This window comes from Hyperolius riggenbachi, chromosome 1 (assembly GCF_040937935.1).
Source record: "Hyperolius riggenbachi isolate aHypRig1 chromosome 1, aHypRig1.pri, whole genome shotgun sequence".
Taxonomy (NCBI): domain Eukaryota; kingdom Metazoa; phylum Chordata; class Amphibia; order Anura; family Hyperoliidae; genus Hyperolius; species Hyperolius riggenbachi.
Genome location: NC_090646.1, coordinates 473,650,707 through 473,670,565, shown reverse-complemented (window position 1 = coordinate 473,670,565; position 19,859 = coordinate 473,650,707). Strand labels below are relative to the sequence as shown.

The window sequence follows — 19,859 nt, the reverse complement described above, 5'->3', positions numbered from 1 at the left end:
GGGTCTGCGGACCCCAGGTTGAGAACCACTGCAGTAGAGAGTTACTGTGTGGTAGGGTGTGGATAGGCCATCTTAAAGAGGTGGGTTTTGAGGGCTTGCTTGTGTTGAAGGACGGAGCAAGTCTGATGGGCAGTGGAAGGCAGTTCCAGAGGGTGGGGGCAGCTCCTGAGAAATCCTGCAGGTGCGCATGAGAGTGGGAAATATGCAGGGCAGTTAGGCGAAGGTCGTTGGAGGACCAGAGGAGACGGCCTGGTGTATACCTGTAAACAAGCTCCGAGATGTAGGTAGGGCAGGTTTTGTGCACAGATTTATAGGCCAGGGACAACATTTTGAAACTTATCCTGGATAGGGTGCTAGTGTAGGGATATACAGAAAGGGGATGTGGATACAGAGCGGTGAGAAGAATGGATGAGTCTTGCAGCCGCGTTCATAACTGATTGAAGGGGGAAAATGTGTTTCAAGGGGAGGCTAGACAGAAGGGAGTTGCAGTAATCAAGGAGATAGATGATGAGGGTATGTATGAGCAGCTTGGTAGTGTCTGAGTTCGGAAAGGGCAGGGCAGAGTCAAGGGTGACGCCTAGGCAAAGGGCCTGAGAGGTAAGGCGAATGGTTGTGTTGTCGATTGTGAAGTGGAAATCTGGGAGGGGTGCAGCAGCATGGGGTGAAAGGATCAGGAGCTCAGTTTTGTCTAGGTTAAAGTGTACCAGAGCTGAAAATGAATAGGATTGTATACATACCTGGGGCTTCCTCCAGCCCCTCCGTTTGGATCGCTCTCACGCCGCTGTCCTCCGCTGCCCACAGCTGCGTGAACCAGGTCCCGCACTTCTGTCAGTCGGAGCCAGTTTAGCGTAAGAGAAGTGCGCTGTTTGCGTATCTCTCCAGCAGCCGATGTACTGGAGACACAAATAGTCTCCTTTGCAGCGCTTCGGCAGCCATCTTCCCGTAGCCCTGCTCTGCCTCCAGGAGGCAGTCCCCACAGTGGGCTGCGGGAGTTGAACACCTGGGGGGTCCCGGCCGGGTAGTGGGGAAGAGAGGCAAAAGGAGGGGACCCAGGTGAGGGAGGGGGGGGGGATCTGTCCCCCCTCCCAGCCGCTTTCCCCCACCCTTCCTTCTAGCGCTGCTCTTCCCCTACCATGGGGCCTCCCTCCCCGCATTACACTTCGGCGGCCGGTGCCGCAATAGGGCATGCAGGGAGAGCAGCGGGGGGGGGGGGGGGGGGAGGGATTCGGGGCATCGGTACCCCCCCCCCTTCCGGCGTGCGCCAGTGAGATCCACCTGGAAAACGAGGTGGTTTGCATCCGGTGAGCCTCTTTGATGTTGGTGGTGGTGTCACGAGTAAGGGCATGTTTCACACTTGCACGGGTCGTGTTGTAGGAGTGCATTGTTGAAGGCAGAATCACGCGATGTACAGTTTGTTTTCTCCCTAGGTTGTATTGATTACAAGTGAGAGCGCAGTGGATCTTTTCTACTTGTTTCCAGTGATCAGAATCAGAATCAGAATCACTTTATTCGCCAAGTGCGACAAGCGCCGCACCCGGAATTGTTTGTGGACACAAGGCATATTGGCAAGTGCAAACAGTGCAAGTAACATTACACACAGTACAATTTAAAAAGAAACATTTCACATAGCAAAAGACACATAAAGCGGTTGTCGCTGTATTAAGCCGAGATGGACATGAGTGTCCGCCTATGGGCGCGCGTTCGTCCTCTAAGTGCCCCGAGGTGCAGAAGGGGATTAGGAGATGGCATTGGGGATAGAGTCTGAGTTGAGGAGAGTGATCGCTTGAGGGAAGAATGTGTTCCTACGCCTGGTGGTCTTGGTGTAGATGGACTTGAAGCGACGTCCCGAGCGAAGGGGACTGAAGAAGTGATTGCCCGGGTGGGAGGGATCGAGTGTGATTCTATTTGCCCTGGACCTCATTCTGGATGTGTGGAGAAGGTCCAGGGGTGGCAGGGGCGACCCAATGATCTTCTCAGCCACATTGATGACTCTCTGGAGTTTGAGCCTGTCCTTCGCATTTGCACCCGAGTACCAGACAATGATGGAGGAGCAAAGGACAGATTCGATGGTCGCCGTATAAAAACTGGTCAGTAGCTCCCTGGGCATGCCAACCTTCTTTAGTTGCCTCAGGAAGAACAGTCTCTGCTGGGCCTTCTTTTGGGTGGTAGAGGTGTTTACGTCCCATCTCAAGTTCTCCGTGATGGTGGTGCCTAGGAGCCGCGCGTTGTGTACCCTGGAGACTTCGGTGCCATCAATGATGACCGGGCTGGGTGGTGGCGCATACCTTCTGAAGTTCACTATCAGTTCCACTGTTTTTGCTGTGTTTAGTACGAGTTTGTTGTCAGAGCACCATCTGAGAATCCGCTCGATCTCGCTGTGATATTCCAGCTCCGCTTTATCGCCCAGGAGTCCTACGATGGTGGTGTCATCCGCAAACTTAATGACCTTGACGGTATCCGTGGAGGAGGTGCAGCTGTTTGTATACAGGGAGAAGAGCATCGGAGACAGTACACATCCTTGCGGGGCGCCTGTGTTTGTGGTTCTTACACTGGAGGAGCAGTCTCCGAGTCTCACTAGCTGTGTCCTGTTCGTAAGGAAGTCCTTGATCCAGGTGCAAAGGGTTGGGTAGACACCGAGCCGTTCCAGATCGTCATGCAGGATGTTTGGGCAGATGGTATTGAACGCAGAACTGAAGTCCAGGAGGAGGATCCTTGCATAGGTCTTTGGTTTATCCAGGTGTTCAGTGATATGTGCAAGGCAGATGTTAATGGCGTCTTCCACAGACCGGTTTGCCCTGTATGCAAATTGTAGAGGATCCAATAGGGTAGCAGTGTGAAGCTTCAGGTAGGAGAGGACCAGTCTCTCGAAGGTCTTCATGATAATCGGGGTTAGGGCGACGGGTCTGAAGTTGTTTAGGTCCGTGACTCCTGGCTTCTTGGGGACCGGGATGATGTCGGCTTTTTTGAAGCAGGAGGGAACTTTTCCCAGCTCCAGGGATCTGTTGAAGATGGAAGTGAGGACCGGGGCTAACTGTCCCGCACATGTTTTTAGACAGGATGGGGATATGCCGTCTGGGCCTGAGGCCTTCCTAGTGTTTAGCTTCCGGAGGTGCCGCAGCACATCGGTCTCCTGGACTGTTAGCTGTGTTGAGGGGGAATGACCAGCGTGTGGAGGAGAGGAGGGGGGTGGAGGATTCTCGGGTGAGGATGTGGACGTTTGATCCGCCGGGAGGGTGGGCTGGGCCTCGAACCTGCAATAGAATTTGTTGAGATCCTCAGCTAGTGCAGTGCTCGGAGGAATGTGTTGAGAAAGAGGCTTGAAGTTGGTGGCTGCCCTTAGGCCTTTCCAGACCTCCCGGACATTGTTGGACTGTAGGTTGCGACTCAGCTTGTTGGAGTAGTCTCTCTTTGCCACCTTCAACTCTCTTTTCAAGGTGTTCCTGGCTTCCCTGAAACTCTCTGGTGTACCAGATTTGTGGGCTTCCTCTTTTTGCCTCCGGAGCCTGCGTAGCCTTCCGTTGAACCAGGGCTTGTTGTTCGGAAAGACCTTGATGGTTGTCGCTGGTATGCATGACTCCTCGCAGAATCTGATGTAGGAGGTGACATTCTCTGTCCATTCCTCCAGGCAGGGAGCTTCCAGGACTGACCAGTAAGAATATCCCCACAGCAAACTCACAAGACTAATCTGTAGTAGAGACAATGGTGACTGTTTATATTTAATCTTGCCAAAAGTGGCGCAGCCTGTGATATAACAATACTGGGAGGGGCTTATGAGGGTGGGTTGTGTTAACAATGCCTTTATATGCACATGTGTCTTTTGTCAATTTGAGCTATGACTAAAAATTGTGCCTAATCCAAAAAATTTCAGCCTTCAGACTCCTGTGTTGGATTCAGGGCTGTGGAGTCGGAGTCGTGGAGTCGGGGCAATTTTGGGTGCCTGGAGTCGGAGTCGTAGTCAGGAAAAAATTCACCGACTCCGACTCCTAATGAATTTAAACTGTAATTAAAATAGAAAATATGATAAAATGTTCTATTTCTCAGATAATAGTCATCATAAATAATTTATACATACAGTAATAGCTGTGCTTAGTCTACAAAAATGAAATAAACCAATCAAAATTTAGTTACTTGTGCTGCTTCAATAAAGCAGTCCCTGTATTTTTAAAGTCAGATATACACATCTGATTGTGACTGTATATATGATGTGTACACAGGAATCTCTTATATATGTTACGGCCAGAACCCGAACTTTGGCCACTTCTAGTTCTGGCCAGCCACTTCGGGTTCTGGCCGGCCAATGTGCGAAGTGGCCGCTGCTCTGCGGCCAATGTGAGGAATGGAATGAATCATGTAACATTTATGTATCTTCTGACCGCAGCGCAGCGGGCAAACGTCTCGCAACTTAGTTATTTTAATGAAATGAAGCCGGCTTTTTCTCTGCCTCTCTCTCTCTCGTCCCCCCGCCTCTCTCTCCTTCTCTTATTTTGGGCAGCACTTGTTTCCCCCTCCAGAATCGTTCATCGCGCCAGGCAAAGCAGAGCGGGGAGGCTGCAGACATCGCTTCTGCTAGCACCCGCTCTGCAGGAACGGCAGGCTTCCCCTGGCGCGACGAACGACTCTGGAGGGGGACACGAGTGCTGCCCATAATAAGAGAAGGAGAGAGAGGCGGAGGGAGGAGAGAGAGAGAGGCAGAGAAAAAGCCGGCGGCTTCATCTGTTTCATTGCCGCCGGCTTCATTTCATTAAAATAACTAAGTTGCGAGACGTTTGGCCGCTGCGCTGGGGCCAGAATATACATGAATGTTACATGATTCATTCCATTCCTCACATTGGCCGCAGCGCAGCGGCCACTTCGCACATTGGCCGGCCAGAACCCGAAGTGGCCAAACTTCGGGTTCTGGCCGTAACATATATACTAAATAACATCTATGCTGTAAGTATAAAGCCTGATGTGTAGCCTCGTCACTAATAGAGATGGGCAATGAGATGGAAATAATTCTGCATTGATTCTGATTTATGCAAATGTATGCACTCTCTTTGCTCATGAAATCAAATAATTTGATTTGTTGTTAAAATTTGGTTTGGTGACTATGAATTAAATGGTACCTGAGAAGGATGAAAAGAAAAGTTTTATACATACCTGGGCCTTCCTCCAGCTCCCTTCAGGCTAATCAGTTCCTCGCTGTCCTTCTCCACCACCTGGATCTTCTGCTATGAGTCCTGGTAATTCAGCCAGTCAGCGCAGTCCGGCCGCATGCCACTTCCACAGCCAGGAGCGTTCTGCACCTGCGCAATAGTGCTGCGCAGGTGTAGTACGCTCCCGGCGGCGGAGTGTGTGCATGCGCACTACGCCAGACTGGCTCAAGTACCTGGACTCATAGCAGAAGATCCAGGTGGTGGAGGAGGACAGCGAGGGACTTATTAGCCTGAAGGGTGCTGGAGAAAGCCCCAGGTATGTATAAAACTTTAATTTCATCTGTCTCAGGTTTACTTTGTTACACAGTAGTACTATATTCTACATATGCACTCTCCACAGAGCTGCAGGGAATCCACTGAGAATGTTGTGCACATTGAACACAGAGCTGTTGTCTATCACCCATAAACCTGGATCAGAGTGTACATGAAGAATGTGTAATAGAGGAAGAATCTCCTTATTCCCCTGCAGAGTACCTGCACATCACTCTTATGGTGGCCATACATGGTACAATTTTTTCATACAATCTTACCATTTCTATGTAGTATAAGGGTAAATTAAGTGAATATACTGAAAGGATAATTTAGGCAGTTCCTCTTATATTACATAGAAATGGTAAGATTGTATGAAAAAATTGTACCATGTATGGCCACCATAACATGTACTCACACTTACATTGCCTAGGGCCTGATAGATGTTCTTTGTTCCGGCCTGTACCTTTTACAAGTACTCTTACCAAGGACTAGTTTTAGTCTATGACTAAAGGGAATAAATATGGCAGTCTCCATATCCTTCTCACTTCAGTTGTCTTTTAAAATTCCTAAGCGTTGGCAGTTAAGAGACGAATTTCACGTTACATACGTTCAATCAACAACATTGTAATATGCAAATTAGAGGAGTCGGAGTCGGTGGAATCCTAAACTGAGGAGTCAGAGGATTTTTGTACCAACTCCACAGCCCTGGTGGGATTCACGCGTTTATTAATTTGAAATACATGGATAGTAACAGCGCAAACAGCAGTGCAATGGATTTGTATCTTGTTACTCTCCTGAAAAGGTCAAAGACTGTAAGTGCAACTATGCAGCTGGCAGTAGCATTTCTTTTTTTTTCCAAAAGGGTGTTTATTTGAATCAATATAATAAAGTAGAAATACAGTTCACATACATCTTATGTATTTACAACATGAAGATACTGTCAGTGAAACACAATTTTTCCACATTGCTAATCATAAAGCATATCAACAAGCCTTATCACGAATACACTTATGAATTATATATCAACTTCTTAAAGGAATATGCAACTTGCATCAAAAACTATTATAGCAAATGTTTAAAACAAATCTAGAGAAGGCTACCTAGTAGTATATGCATTGTATGAGTATGACACCAACATAGAAGGTTGTGGGTAGTTTGTTTGGATAGGAAGGTTAATACTCCACAGATTCTATGAATAAGCGCAGGTTTGAGTCTGTTGTGCTCAGCACAATTGACAATGGCATTGACTCCCCAATGTACTCATTACTCCGGCCTTTTTAGGAGAACGCTTGTAGAGAAAGGTACTCTTCCGTGGTTTTGAAATCTACCCATTGTGCCCAGGTGATGGCAAACTTATGGATTCTATCAAGTTTGATTGCTCTGAGCTCCTCCATGTAGTAAATGAAGTCTACTTTCGCTAGCCATTCCTTCATGGATGGTATTTTATCCGATTTCCACCACCTGGGGACAAGGGTTTTAGCTGCATTGAGAAGGTGGATCAGGAGGGAGTTCTTATACGTCTTGATGGACATGTCATTATGATGAAGAAGTAAGGCCCACTTACTAAATGGAACCTGGAATGAGGAGATTTTCCCTGCCCATGTATGTATTAATTTCCAAAATCTCAATATTTTGGGACAGTCCCACCATATATGCTCGTATGTGGCCTGTAGGGAATCACATCGCCAACATTTTGTGGGATAATTTGGGATTATTTTGTTTAAAGCCACTGGCGTTTTGTGCCATCTGGTGAGAATCTTATAGTTGGCTTCTTGAATTGAGGAATTGATTGAGCATTTATGGGTGAGTATAAAAATGTTTTCCCAATCCACCTCTCCCGCCTCGTCTCCCTCCCCTTTTTCCCATTTGTCAGTGAATGGCAAGGGCGTTTCGTGATTTAAGTTTTCTAAGGCTTTATACATTAGAGACACTGTATGAGGCACTTCATTTCCTGCCTGACATATTTCTTCAAATCCCGACAGGGATCTACAGAACTGCTGTTTATTCGAGCTGTTGCTAATGTATGAGTGAATTTGACGTAAAGGCCAAGGGGGGATCTTGAAGTTCTGAAATGTGTCGGTAATCTTGCCTTTATCTATGAATTGACATATTTTATATTCACTATTGATTTCCTGCGTATTAAGAAATGGACCCGAAATACCTGGTCCAAAATCCAGGTTATGGGTAAGACTGGTCAGTGGACTTTTTACTGATGATAGTTTAAGCCTTTTGCAGGCCGTCTGAAAGGTTGTTATCATACTATTAATGAGTGAGAATTCACGTATGCAGTTTTTAGCTACAGGATTGGGAATCCATGGGATGCATCGTACGGAGTGACCTAAAATTTGTTCGTCTAGATCCACCCACAATTTTGCTCCTTTATGACATGACCAGTCAATGATCCTGGTAAGAATGCACGCCATATGATATCTCTCAAAATTTGGTAGTGCCACGCCCCCTTTTTGTTTAGGGAGGAATAATATATGTCTATTTACACGTGGTGCGGTTTTGTTCCAAATGAACACTCCCACCCTGCGTTGAATCTCTTTTAAGAATTGTTTGGGCAGAAGGATAGGTATAGCCTGTAGCATGTAAAGTAGGCGTGGAAGTATGTTCATTTTCACCACGGCTATCCGCCCGAACCATGACATGGTAAGTCCCTCCCATTTCTTAAGGTCTATGAAAATCTTATTCTGAATATCTAGGAAATTCTGCCTGAAGAGCAAGCCAGTATCTCTAGAGAGTTTGATGCCTAGGTATGTGATCGATCCCGTGTTCCACTTAAAGGGCATGGACTGTTTAAGTCTCAGAGCCTCTTCATTCGGAATTGTGATGTTAAGAATCTCGGATTTGGTGAGGTTCATTTTGAAGTTAGACAGTGTTTCATAAGTATTAAAAATCTGTAAAGCAGTTTTTAAGGAGGATTCAGGATTTGTCAGAAACAGAAGGACATCATCTGCATAAGCAGCAATTTTAAAGCATAAGTTACCTACTGTCACTCCCTGGATGGAGGTGTGCAGATTTATATGTCTAATGAAGGGCTCTAGGGTTAAAATAAATATCAGGGGCGATAAGGGGCATCCTTGGCGTGTGCCATTGTTAAGCGGGAAGGAGTTGGATAAACTCCCATTTACTTTTATTTGCGCCCTAGGAGTAGAGTATAATGACAAAATTTTTTGCTTCAAGTGGTCTCCTACCTCAATGAAATTTAACACTTCTTCCATAAAGTCCCAGGCTACTCTGTCGAAGGCCTTCTCCGCGTCAACTGAGAGGAGAAGGCCCTCGACCTTTCGCTTTATCATGAACTCTATCAGAGTGATTGCTTTAGTAGTGTTGTCCCTGGCTTCTCTTCCAGGGACAAACCCCACCTGATCCTTTCCTATTAACGTGGGTATAATTTGAATTAGACGATTTGCAATGACCTTACTGAACAGTTTTGTGTCTACGTTCAGCAAGGAGATCGGTCTATAATTGGAACAGCTCGTATCGTCTTTCCCTTTTTTAGGTATGATCGTGATATGGGCCGCCTGCATTTCTGTTGGAAGAGGTGTATCATTTGAGATTTCATTAAATAGTTCAGTCAGATGTGGTAGAAGCTCGTTCTTAAAGGCCTTATAATAAGCCCCCGAGAATCCGTCAGGTCCCGGACTTTTATTTGGTTTGAGGGATTTTATGGCTATTAGTATCTCATCCTCATGGAAAGAGTCTCCCCACTCTTCAACCATCTGAGGGTCAATTTTGGGCATCCCTGAGGTAGTCAGAAATTGGCGTATTTTCTGAAGTCTGTCCGCTACTGCTTCAGGTGAGTTGGTCTCAGGTTTTAGGGAGTAGAGGTCTGAGTAAAACTCCACAAATCTGTTTGCTATGTCAGTTGTTTTGTGTAATAGTGTCCCTGTTTTGTTGCGGATAGCCTTGATATCTCCACCTGTTTGTTTTTCTCTAAGGGCTCTGGCTAGATATTTTCCAGGTTTATTACCTGCTTCGTAAAATATACCTGTTCTTAAAGTGAATTCCGTCTGAAAGCGTCTATCCATTATTTTATTAATGCGAGTTCTGACGTCCTTTATTTTGGTTATATTAGTCTGTGTGGCATTGGTTTTGGAGAGTAATTCTAATTTACGCAGCTCCTCAAAGAGGGCTTCCATCTCTTTCCCCTTTTCCTTTCTGAGCCTGGCCTGCTCTCCAAGCAAGAATCCCCTTATCGTGCATTTGTGTGCTAGCCAAACCGACGTCCTACTGACGTCCGGTGTCTTGTTGGTAGCGAAGAATGCTGTCAGTTCTTTCTTAAGTTTTGAGAGGACTTCAGCGTCTGTTAACAAATGGGACGGGAATCTCCATATGAAGGTTCTGTCTTGTTTCTTGCCTAATTCAATTGTTAGTACTACTGGTGCATGATCAGATCTCGTGCGTGTATCAATCCGTGCACAAACAAACCTTGACAGATCTTGTTGTGATAAGAATATGTAATCGATCCTGGTCGATTTCTCATGCAAGGCAGACCAGAAGGTAAAATCACGTTCAGAGGGATGGCTAGATCTCCACGTGTCAACCAGCCTCAACAATGCCAAGTTCTGCTTGATCCTGTTCAGGATCTTATATCTCGTGGAAGATCTGCCATCTGAGGTGTCAAGAGATGGGTTCAGTGCTACATTGAAATCTCCTCCCAGTATAAGCATTCCCTGCGTGAATGGGAGCAGAACGTCGGTAACCTCAGTTATAAACGTGGCCTGGCCTTTATTTGGGGCGTAGATGTTACCAATAGTAACTGGGACACCATGAAGAAGACCCTTAACAAAAATGTACCTTCCCTCCTCATCCAACCTGCTGTCCTGCAGCACCCAAGAGACCTTTCTAGACATCACTATTGAAACGCCCTTAACTTTTCCATCAGAAGCTGTTGCGTTATACACTATAGGAAATTTGTTATCTCTTAGGCTGGGCGTTTTAGACCTTAGAAAATGGGTCTCTTGTAAAAGTAAAATTTCACAGCGGAGTCTATGTGCTTCAGTTAGTACCCATTTTCTTTTATACGGAGAGTTCAGTCCCTGCGTATTTAGCGATAGTATCGCTATTTTATTTTTGGCCATTTCTCACAAAGTAGTGCTATGAGTTTATGGGGGGTCGTATGCCGTGGTGAGGCCACTCAGCGCTTATGGATACGGCTCTTCTCGTGAGTCAGAGCTCTATCCTGTGGAGTTAAATGCTCACAAACCAGCCTACAGCGATTACTTAACTTCTGGCTGGTGTTTAAACAGAGTAGAGGAGATCTAACACCTCTACAAGTATTCTGTGAGGATGTGTCAGCGTCACACGGTTGTGACGTGGCTTGGGTTGGGGGGTGAAGAAAGAGACTTATCTACTCCTACGCATTATGTAGAAGTTGATATTCTATACTCTGATATGTAAATGTAGTTATTAGTTTTGCATATAGCACTATGGGGAGACAAGAGTCTTCTTATATAGCACATTAATGTAGCTTACTTTCTATTAAATAGCTGCCTTTAGGTGAAGCGGCTATGGATCAGTGGGTTCTGAGGGAGTTCTTTAGAGGCCGTATTCGCGCCCTGTGGGTCCTACTAGGGACAAAATATTTAGCCCTCATGAGAGGCTTCGGTTCTTCCGTGAGACTTATGAAATACCGGGCTTGCTTATCTAAGGCTACTGTATAGGGATTGTCATAAAGTTGACTTCAGTTTATTCCCTCCTTCTTTTCCGCAATATAGTGGACCTATTACGGGGTCTTATGAGCTATAGTTTAGCGTAAGCTTTGCGAAACCCCTCTCCTCTCACAATCTATTCTGTAGCAATAATGAATCATTATCACCTTATCATAGAGAGAGAGGAAACAAACTTATCAAGCATGGGCTGCATAGAATAACATATAGTGCATTGCAACATTTTGAGCAATTAAACCGCTGTGGGAAAGAAAAGGGGGGTTAAGGCATTGCAAGTACGAGTAAGTTAACTTTTCTCCAACAGAATAACAACCCTAGGTAAACTATTAAAACTGACAGTCCGTTGGCAGTGTCTGGATTCTGTGGAGTTCTTAACTTAATACGCTGTAATAAGAATGTCTAATATGGCTCGGAACGATATCCACTGAGGACAGGCCCCCTAAAATCAAGGCAAGCCCCAGAGAAGAAGATGAGTTCCTTTAGAGGGCTGTTGTGAACGTGTAGTTTTCTGTGTGTAGGCACTATACCAGTGACCAAGGGGCGGCTTCAGCTTCCCATTTGTCCAAAGCTAAACGCACAGAACAAGTGTCTTAACGTGCAGGGGGAAATTTGAAAAAACGTATACAAACCAGTTCCCTCCCTCCTACCATGACTGGGACCCCTGGGCTGGTAGAACTTGGGGAGTGTAAACTAAGGGCGTAAGAAGAGAGTCATAGCGGGGCAACATTAGTCTCTTTCAAAAACAGAAAAATAAAGGGAAAAAAGAGACCAAAAATACAAGAGAAGAAAGAAACACCCCATGTACTTAGCTGTCCTCTTGAGAAGAGTTTGCGGAAGAGTCATCCGATGTGCGAGGGCTCCTTTGTCTCTCTTGTCTGTATGATTTTCTTTCCTTGTCCCGGCCACCCTTTTGCTTGCTTGTATTTCCAAACCTACTGGGTTCCCCAGATCTCAGCCAAGGTGAAGAAGTGCCAAATTCCGACTTCCATTCTTTCAGGGCAGGAGCCTTGATTTGTAGTACGTCACAGAAAGATTCCAGTTCTTCTGGTGTTTGCAACGTATGCCACCTCTCTTGATACAGGGCACTAAGACCAAAAGGGAATCGCCATCTATAAACTATTCCTTTATCTCGTAGCAGCTTTAGAAGTGGCTTCAGGGTCCATCTCTGCCTGAGGGTGATAGGCGACAGGTCTTGGAATATGGTCACCTCGGCTTCATTAAAGAAGATCTTCTCTTGAGATCTTGCAGCCTTCACAATTTCTTCCTTCAGGGGAAACGATGCCAGGCAGCAGATAACATCTCTCGGAGGGTCTGACTCACTGCCTCTCTGTTTCAGTGCTCTGTGTAAACGCACAAATTCTATGGCAGAGTCTGCTTCCTTCTCGAGTAGGTTATTGAAGAGTGATTGTAGCGCCTCTGTGAGCTGCGCAGGCTGGACTGACTCAGGCAATCCCTTTACTCTAAGGTTGTTTCTTCTTCCGCGGTTATCTAGGTCTTCCATAATACGGAAGGCTTGCTGGAGCTGGAAGTCTTGTTTAGAGGACTGTTTTTTCAGCCGCTTGATATCACCTGCTTGGGCCTTAGTGGTGCTAGATATTGCTTCCACCTTCTCGGTTAGTGTGTGGATGTCACCCCTAACGGAATCTACTGCTGCCTGAAATGCTGACTTTAATTCCCCCGCAACTGTATTCAGGTCTCCAAGGGTTAGTACCTTAGCGGTTGGTTGCGATCCTCCGCTGCCTCCCCTCCCTGTATCACTTGCCGCCATTGCATCTTTGGGTGTGTTTTCAGGCTCGGGCGCCATCTTGCTTCTCGTGTTAGCTAGCAGTAGCATTTCTGAACATGCTGCCCACTTAGCGTTAAAGTCGCACATTAGAAAATGTTTTAACGTGGACTAACGCACAGCAATATTAAGTCTGTGCAACATTCACAGTGCACACGTTGCGTTGTGTGTAACGTGTAGCAATATTTAGAGAGTGCTGCATGCTGTGCGTTTAGCAATAAATCTGCTGCGTTGTGTGTGTTGCACATGCTCAGTAATGTGTTTTGTTTGTAATGTAATGCATGCGCTGTTTTCGTCCATCACTGTGCGACGAAAACAGCGCACCAAACACAGGGCTAAAGAATGTACTATAACGTCCAAGTTATAGTCTTTCAATGCGTTGCATTAGGGGCACGTTATGCGACCTTAACGTCGCATCAATTACAACATCCCACTGTGAAAGAAGACTTAGGCCTTGTTCACATTATAAATCGGCAAGCAAGTGCTGATCAATTTATAGAGCGCTTTTCAAATCACTTTTCCATGCACTTTGCGTTTAGAAAAGCGCTTTTGTAAGCACTTTTGCTGAGTGATTAAGATTTTCACTTCCTGACTTCAGTCAGGAAGTTATCTCTTTGACCCAGAAATGAATAAATACAATGGGCTTGATTCACAAAGCGGTGCTAACTGTTAGCACGCCTGTGAAAAGCCCCTCAGCACACCTAAAAGAGCTTTTCGCGTGCAAAACTTTACGCGAGTAAACCTTTATGCGCACAGTAAACCTTTATGCGCGCATAAAGGTTTACGCGCGTAAAGTTTTGCCTGCATAACTTTGCGCGCGATTTCTTAAAGCTTTGTGCATGCTAACTACTTTGCACCCTAGTTAGCACGCCCAAAGCCTTTAGGCGTGCTAACTAGGTTAGCACCGCTTTGTGAATAAAGCCCAATGTATTTATTCTTAAAAGCGCTGGGGAAATCGCTATACAAATCGCTTTTTCAAGCACTCTGCAATTTCCCTATACCTTCCATTCAGCAAAAATGCTCAGAAAATGTTACATGTAGCGCGTTTGCGATTTTAATAAAATCAAAATGCTCACATGTGAACACTCATAGGAAATTAAATGGCCTGGGGATGTGGGTGATCAAGGCAATGCTGCAGCCACAAGGATCTGGAGAGTCTGTACCTTCTTGCTCGAAATATGAAGGCTGTCATATTAATTTCCTTAGGGTCCGCCTCCACTACAGCGAATCTGCATGCGTTTTCTGCATGCAGATTCGCATAACCCATTAAAAATAATGGGACTGTCTCCACTTGTGCGGAATTCTGTGCGGTTTGTCATGCAGGAAAAATCTGCACGGCAGAACCATCAGAATTTGCACGCCGCACACCAGCACGCGAATCGTCGGTAATGTAACTAAATAGGAAAACCTATTAGGAAAGCATTAGTCTTGCGGTTTTCCCGGCGTTTCCGCTTGCGTTTTCGGAAAAAAAAACCCATGTCAATGATTGCCGGCATTGACATGGTTAAAATTGCGTTGTGAAAACCGCGAGCGATTCCACGTGAAAATCCGCATAGAAACGGCAACGAAACCGCAGTAGTGGAAACGTACCCTTACTGATGGCAGGGAGAACAAGCTTGCCATAGAAGACACATGAACAGCCCAAAATCTACACCGCTCAATTATGGCCTCTCAAAGATGTTACGATGCACCTCATCTCTGCGAGTACGTACATGCCGCTGGGTCGCAAAGCAGAGGTGCACCACGAGGATGAAGACAGAGGCTCACAGAATGAAGGATGACCAAGCTGGACGGAGAGGTGAGTCCGCTCTGCTGCGCATACTCTAACCCGGGGACCATTATTCACATTGGGAGAGGCCTATGGAAGTGCTGGCCATGGCCATATTTCTTGCCATACCAAGTTCACTGCAGAGGTGTATTCATAGAGGGGCTAAGCCTGTCCACACTGCTGACTGATGTCGCCTGTCGGAGATTAGCTTTTGATCCTTTGGGCTACATCACTGGGCCAACACTGAGAGATGCAAAGTCAGCTATGTAACTAACAACACACTCTGTTTCTTGGGGGGAGGGGGGGAGGGGCGGAGAGAGGGACATTGGAGCGGCGCATATGTGACATCATGCAGTGGGGAGTGCGAGGACAATGCAGTTGCTCGGGATACTTGATCTGCCGGGTGGATCACTTGCGAAGTGGCAGTTTGGGGGCAGCTGTATAGACGCAAGACTATCGGCTGAGGCGGCCATTATTGGCCACCTCAGAGGACTACTACGATTTTGGGTAGTTATCAACACAATTGTCGACTGGAAACAATTTGCATGCCTACACACGATGCAATTTCTTATCAGATCACCCGTCGATCAGATGGAAAATTGTACCATGCGTATGAGGCTTTAGTCACCTAATAACCACTGACAGTAGGTTGCACAACTAATCTCACATGCATTTCAAAGCAGTCTATGTAAACAAGGTTGTATAGAGATGGTAAATTAAATGCAAATAATGCAAGTAATCCTGGCTTCTATGCAAACTGTATACAATTTAAGTTCAGTTGTTTGCCTCATTTCCATGCTACTTAAAATTGTCATCTGAGACAGAATTGTTTGCATTTCAATGCTTACCTTTATGTGTAAAATACAGATAGTCCCCTACTTACAATCAACTGGAGTTACAATTTTTCATACATACAAACTAAGCTATCTTCATGTACAAATACAATATACTAAACTGTTAAGTACTTTAAAACAAATTAAAAGCACATTAGAACCCAAAAAAACATAGTCAAAGTCAAAGAGAATGTGTAAGGGAAAATAGTACCCCTCGGGAGGGGTAAGCCTCTGGATGCTAATGAGGCTTCCTCTGTCCTCCTGTGTAGCCCTGAACCAGCCCTGGGTCCCCCCCAAAAATTCACCGACAATGCGCGCATGCGCAGTAGCGCCTGCAGCACCTTGTGATCTTTACCTTTGGGATCCTGCGCAGGCACAGCACCATCATCTCCCTAGGGCTCTAGCAGAAAGAGCCAAGCCTGATCAGGTCCACTCTACCGTGCAGGCATGAGACACCTGCGCAGCAAAGTGGACCTGATCATGCTTGGCTATTTCCAACAGAGTGCGAGGGGGAAGATGGTACTGTGTCTGCGCTGGATCGCAAAGGTAAATATTGCCATCTGCGGGTGTCCAGGGGTCCCAGCACTGGGTCCGTGCTGCACTAGAGGACTTAGACCTCATTAGGATCCTTCCCCTTCCTGAGGTAAGCACTCCACATGGGCTCTTTTTTTCTACCAGGTTCTCTTTTAAGGGAAGGTTCAGGGACTGTCGAAAAAAAAATAAAAATCCAAATCCACTTACTTGTGGCTTCCTCCAGCCCGTGGCAGGCAGGAGGTGCCCTCAGTGCCGCTCCGCAGGCTCCCAGTTGTCTCCGGTGGCGCGCCCGACCTGGCCAGGCCGGCTGCCAGGTCGGGCTTCTTCTGCGCTCCAATCTGCGTGTCACTGGTGCGCACTGACGTCATTGGACGTCCTCCGGGCTGTACTGCGCAGGCGCAGTAGTTCTGAGCCTGCGCAGTACAGCCTGGAGGACGTCCGATGACGTCAGCGTGCACCAGTGACACGCAGATTGGAGCGCAGAAGAAGCCCGACCTGGCAGTCGGCCTGGCCAGGTTGGGCGCGCCACAGGAGACCACTGGGAGCCTGCGGAGCGGCGCCGAGGGCACCTCCTGCCTCCCACGGGCTGGAGGAAGCCCCAGGTAAGTGGATTTTTTTTCGATAGTCCCTGAACCTTCCCTTTAACACTATATGCCCAAATTCTAGAGCTGTCCGAAAGTAAATTATTCACGTTTCACTATGTATAACAAATGACTCAATTTACAAATAAACTCAACTTACAAACAAACTCCTGGAAAGTAACCTGTTTGTATGTAGGGGAAAGACTGTCAAGCCTATGCTGAAATTTAAATTAATCCCCTTACAAAATTCTTCATCAGTAGGAAAGAGGTGGCTTTGCACTAGAGCATACATGTCAAACTCCGGCCAGCATGCCAAATTTGGCCCTCAGAGCCATTAAATTCAGCCCTCAAGGGGTTTCCCCACTTTGCATTATGTTTGGCCCACTTTAGACCACCAGGGAACATGCCCGTTTCTAGGGACATACGGCCTGTGCCGCCGCCCTGAGCGCTATTGGGAGGGGGGAGCTGTACTGGAGGGGGGAGCCGCAGCCGCGAGGAAGGCAGCCCAACCTCTCCCTCCCTTCCTCTCCCCGGGCCGCCCTCCATGCTCCCCTCTCAGAGTGCAGAGTGAGCACGCAGGGAAGCGCTGTACACAACTACTCACCTCCCTGGTTCCAATCGCCGCTGATCCCTTCTGCATAGACGCTGATACACACGCTGCTTCCTGCTAAACAGGAAGCAGCGTGTGTATCAGCATCTATGCAGAGCAGGAGGAGACCGGCGGCGATTGAGCGGCGATTGGAACCTGGGAGGTGAGTAGTTGTGTACAGCGCTTCCCTGCACTCTGCACTCTGAGGGGGAGCATGGAGGGCGGCCCAGGGAGAGGAAGGGAGGGAGAGGTGCGGCTCCCCCCTCCATTATGGGGGGGGGGGGCAGCTACCTAACCTATGCAGGGGGGCAGATACCTAACCTATCCTGGGGGGTCAACTACCTAATCTAACCTATACTGGGGGGCACCTACCTAACCTATCCTGGGGGGCAGCTACCTAATCTAACTTATACTGGGGGGCACCTACCTAATCTAACTTATACTGGGGGGCACCTACCTAATCTAACGTATACTGGGGGGCACCTACTTAATCTAACCTGTACTGGCGGCAGCTACCTATCTAACCTATACTGGGGGGCAGCTACCTATCTAACATATACTGGGGGGCACCTACCTAATCTAACATATACTGGGGGGCAGCTACCTATCTAAACTATACTGGGGGGCACCTACCTAATCTAACCTATACTGGGGGCAGCTACCTAATCTAACCTATACTGGGGAGGGCAGCTACCTAATCGAACCTATACTGGGGGGGCACCTACCTATCTAACTTATACTGGGGGGGCAGCTACCTATCTAACCTCTATTGGGGCACTTACTTATCTAACCTCTATTGGGGGCACCTACCTACCTACCTAGCTAGCCTATACAGGTGGCAACTATACTGGCTACCTATATTGGATGCACCTACCTAACTAACCTATACTGGGGGCACCTACCTATCTGACCTATGCTGGGGGCAACTATTCTGGCTACCTATATTAGAGGCACCCACCTAGCTAACCTGTACTGGGGGCACCTACCTATCTAACTTATACCAGGGGTGCCTGCCTATCTAACCTATACTGGGGGCAACTATACTGGCTAGTTACCTATGCTGGAGGCACCTACCTGGCTAACCTATACCAGGGGCAACTATACTGGCTCACCTATGCCTGGCTACCTATACTGGGGGAACCTATAGCTGGCTACCTATACTGGGGTACCTATTCTTGGCTACCTATACTGGGGGGACCTATACTGAGTGCAACTAGACCTGGCTAACCTATACTGCGGGCACCCATACCTTGCTCTGGGGGGGGGGGGGGGGGGGCACCATTTTTACACCCTCGCCATGGGTGCATTTTAGCCTAGAAACTGCACTGCCAGGGAAGCTATTGGATGTGAATCCCTAGATCACCAGGGAAGCCATATGGGGAGGTAGGGGGAAAGCACTAGACACTAGGGAACTGTATAGTGGAAGGTGGGGGCCACTAGATGCGTGGGGACTGTATAGGGAATGGTGGGGGTCTCTCTCTAGACACAGGGGAACTGCTGTATAGGGGAGGACCACTAGACACAAGCATGGCCGGATTTCAGGCAAGGCCACATAGGCCATGGCCTACGGCACCAGGAAAGCAAGGGGCGGGTAGTGGGCAGCAGTAGCACTTAGTCTGCTACACATAGTTTGCAGATAGAAGTTTGCAACCAACAGCCAGATCTGGCACTCGGAGGATGAAGGGCAGTGAACGGGCACTTGCAGTGATCACTGAGCTGCCTTTCACTCACCGAATGTGCCATTCGCCAAGGAGATTACAATCTAATTCCAGCCATCATGTCACTAACTGTCCTCAGATGAGTTTATAATCTAATCCCAGCCATCTCTTCACTAACTGTCCTCGGCGGAGCCCACAATCTAATCCCTGCCGAGTTGGGGGGGAGTTTAGGATGCTGTTGGAGTGGGGGCAGCTGGTGATAGTGGCCTTGGGCGGTAAAAACTACAAATCCGGCCCTGGACAAGTGAACTTTATAATGGAGAAAGGTGGCCAGTAGTCATTGAGGTTGGCCCTCGACTAGGTCCCAGTGTACAATTTCGGCCCACTTGATGTTTGACACCCCTGCACTAGAGCATAGCAACTGCGCTGGTTACACTTTTCATATCTGGACTGGAACCAGTGGCGTAGCTAAGGTGCTGTGGGCCCTGATGCAAGTTTTACAGTGGGGCCCCCCAAGCACTCTATACATAATTGCCACTGCGCACCAAAACCTGCCAATGGCAACTACAGTGTCAGAGGTGCAAGAAGGGGATGGGGAGCAGTGTGTTGTTGATTACCAACATTCAAATCATCTATAGAAGTGATAATTATGAGCACAGGACCAATAGAGAGCTAATACTGTAGTTGAGGGAGGGCCCTTCGGGGCCCCTCTGGCCCAAGGGCCCCGATGCGGTCGCTACCGCTGCACCCCCGCCCTATTGCTACGCCCCTGACTGGAACATGGTATAAAACTTAGTTTTCAGTTTTTACAACAATTCTTATAAAGCAACCCTAGGTTGTTTGTTTCTTTTAACAACACACACTGGAAACAGCATGTAGCGAACTCTGATTAAACAGTATTTCCATAAACATAATAAACGTGCACAATATCTTTTTCTATACACATACTGCATATACACACAATAGGCGGGCGCGAGGCCGCTTAATTCAA

The 19,859-nt window shown here is 47.3% G+C and overlaps 1 protein-coding gene across 2 annotated transcripts in view; it reads right to left on the bottom strand.

Annotated features, from left to right (window-relative positions):
- Nucleotides 1–19,859, bottom strand: part of TEP1 (telomerase associated protein 1) — a 194,519-nt gene that overhangs the window by 174,533 nt on the left and 127 nt on the right. The gene's annotated exons all lie outside the window — the stretch shown is intronic.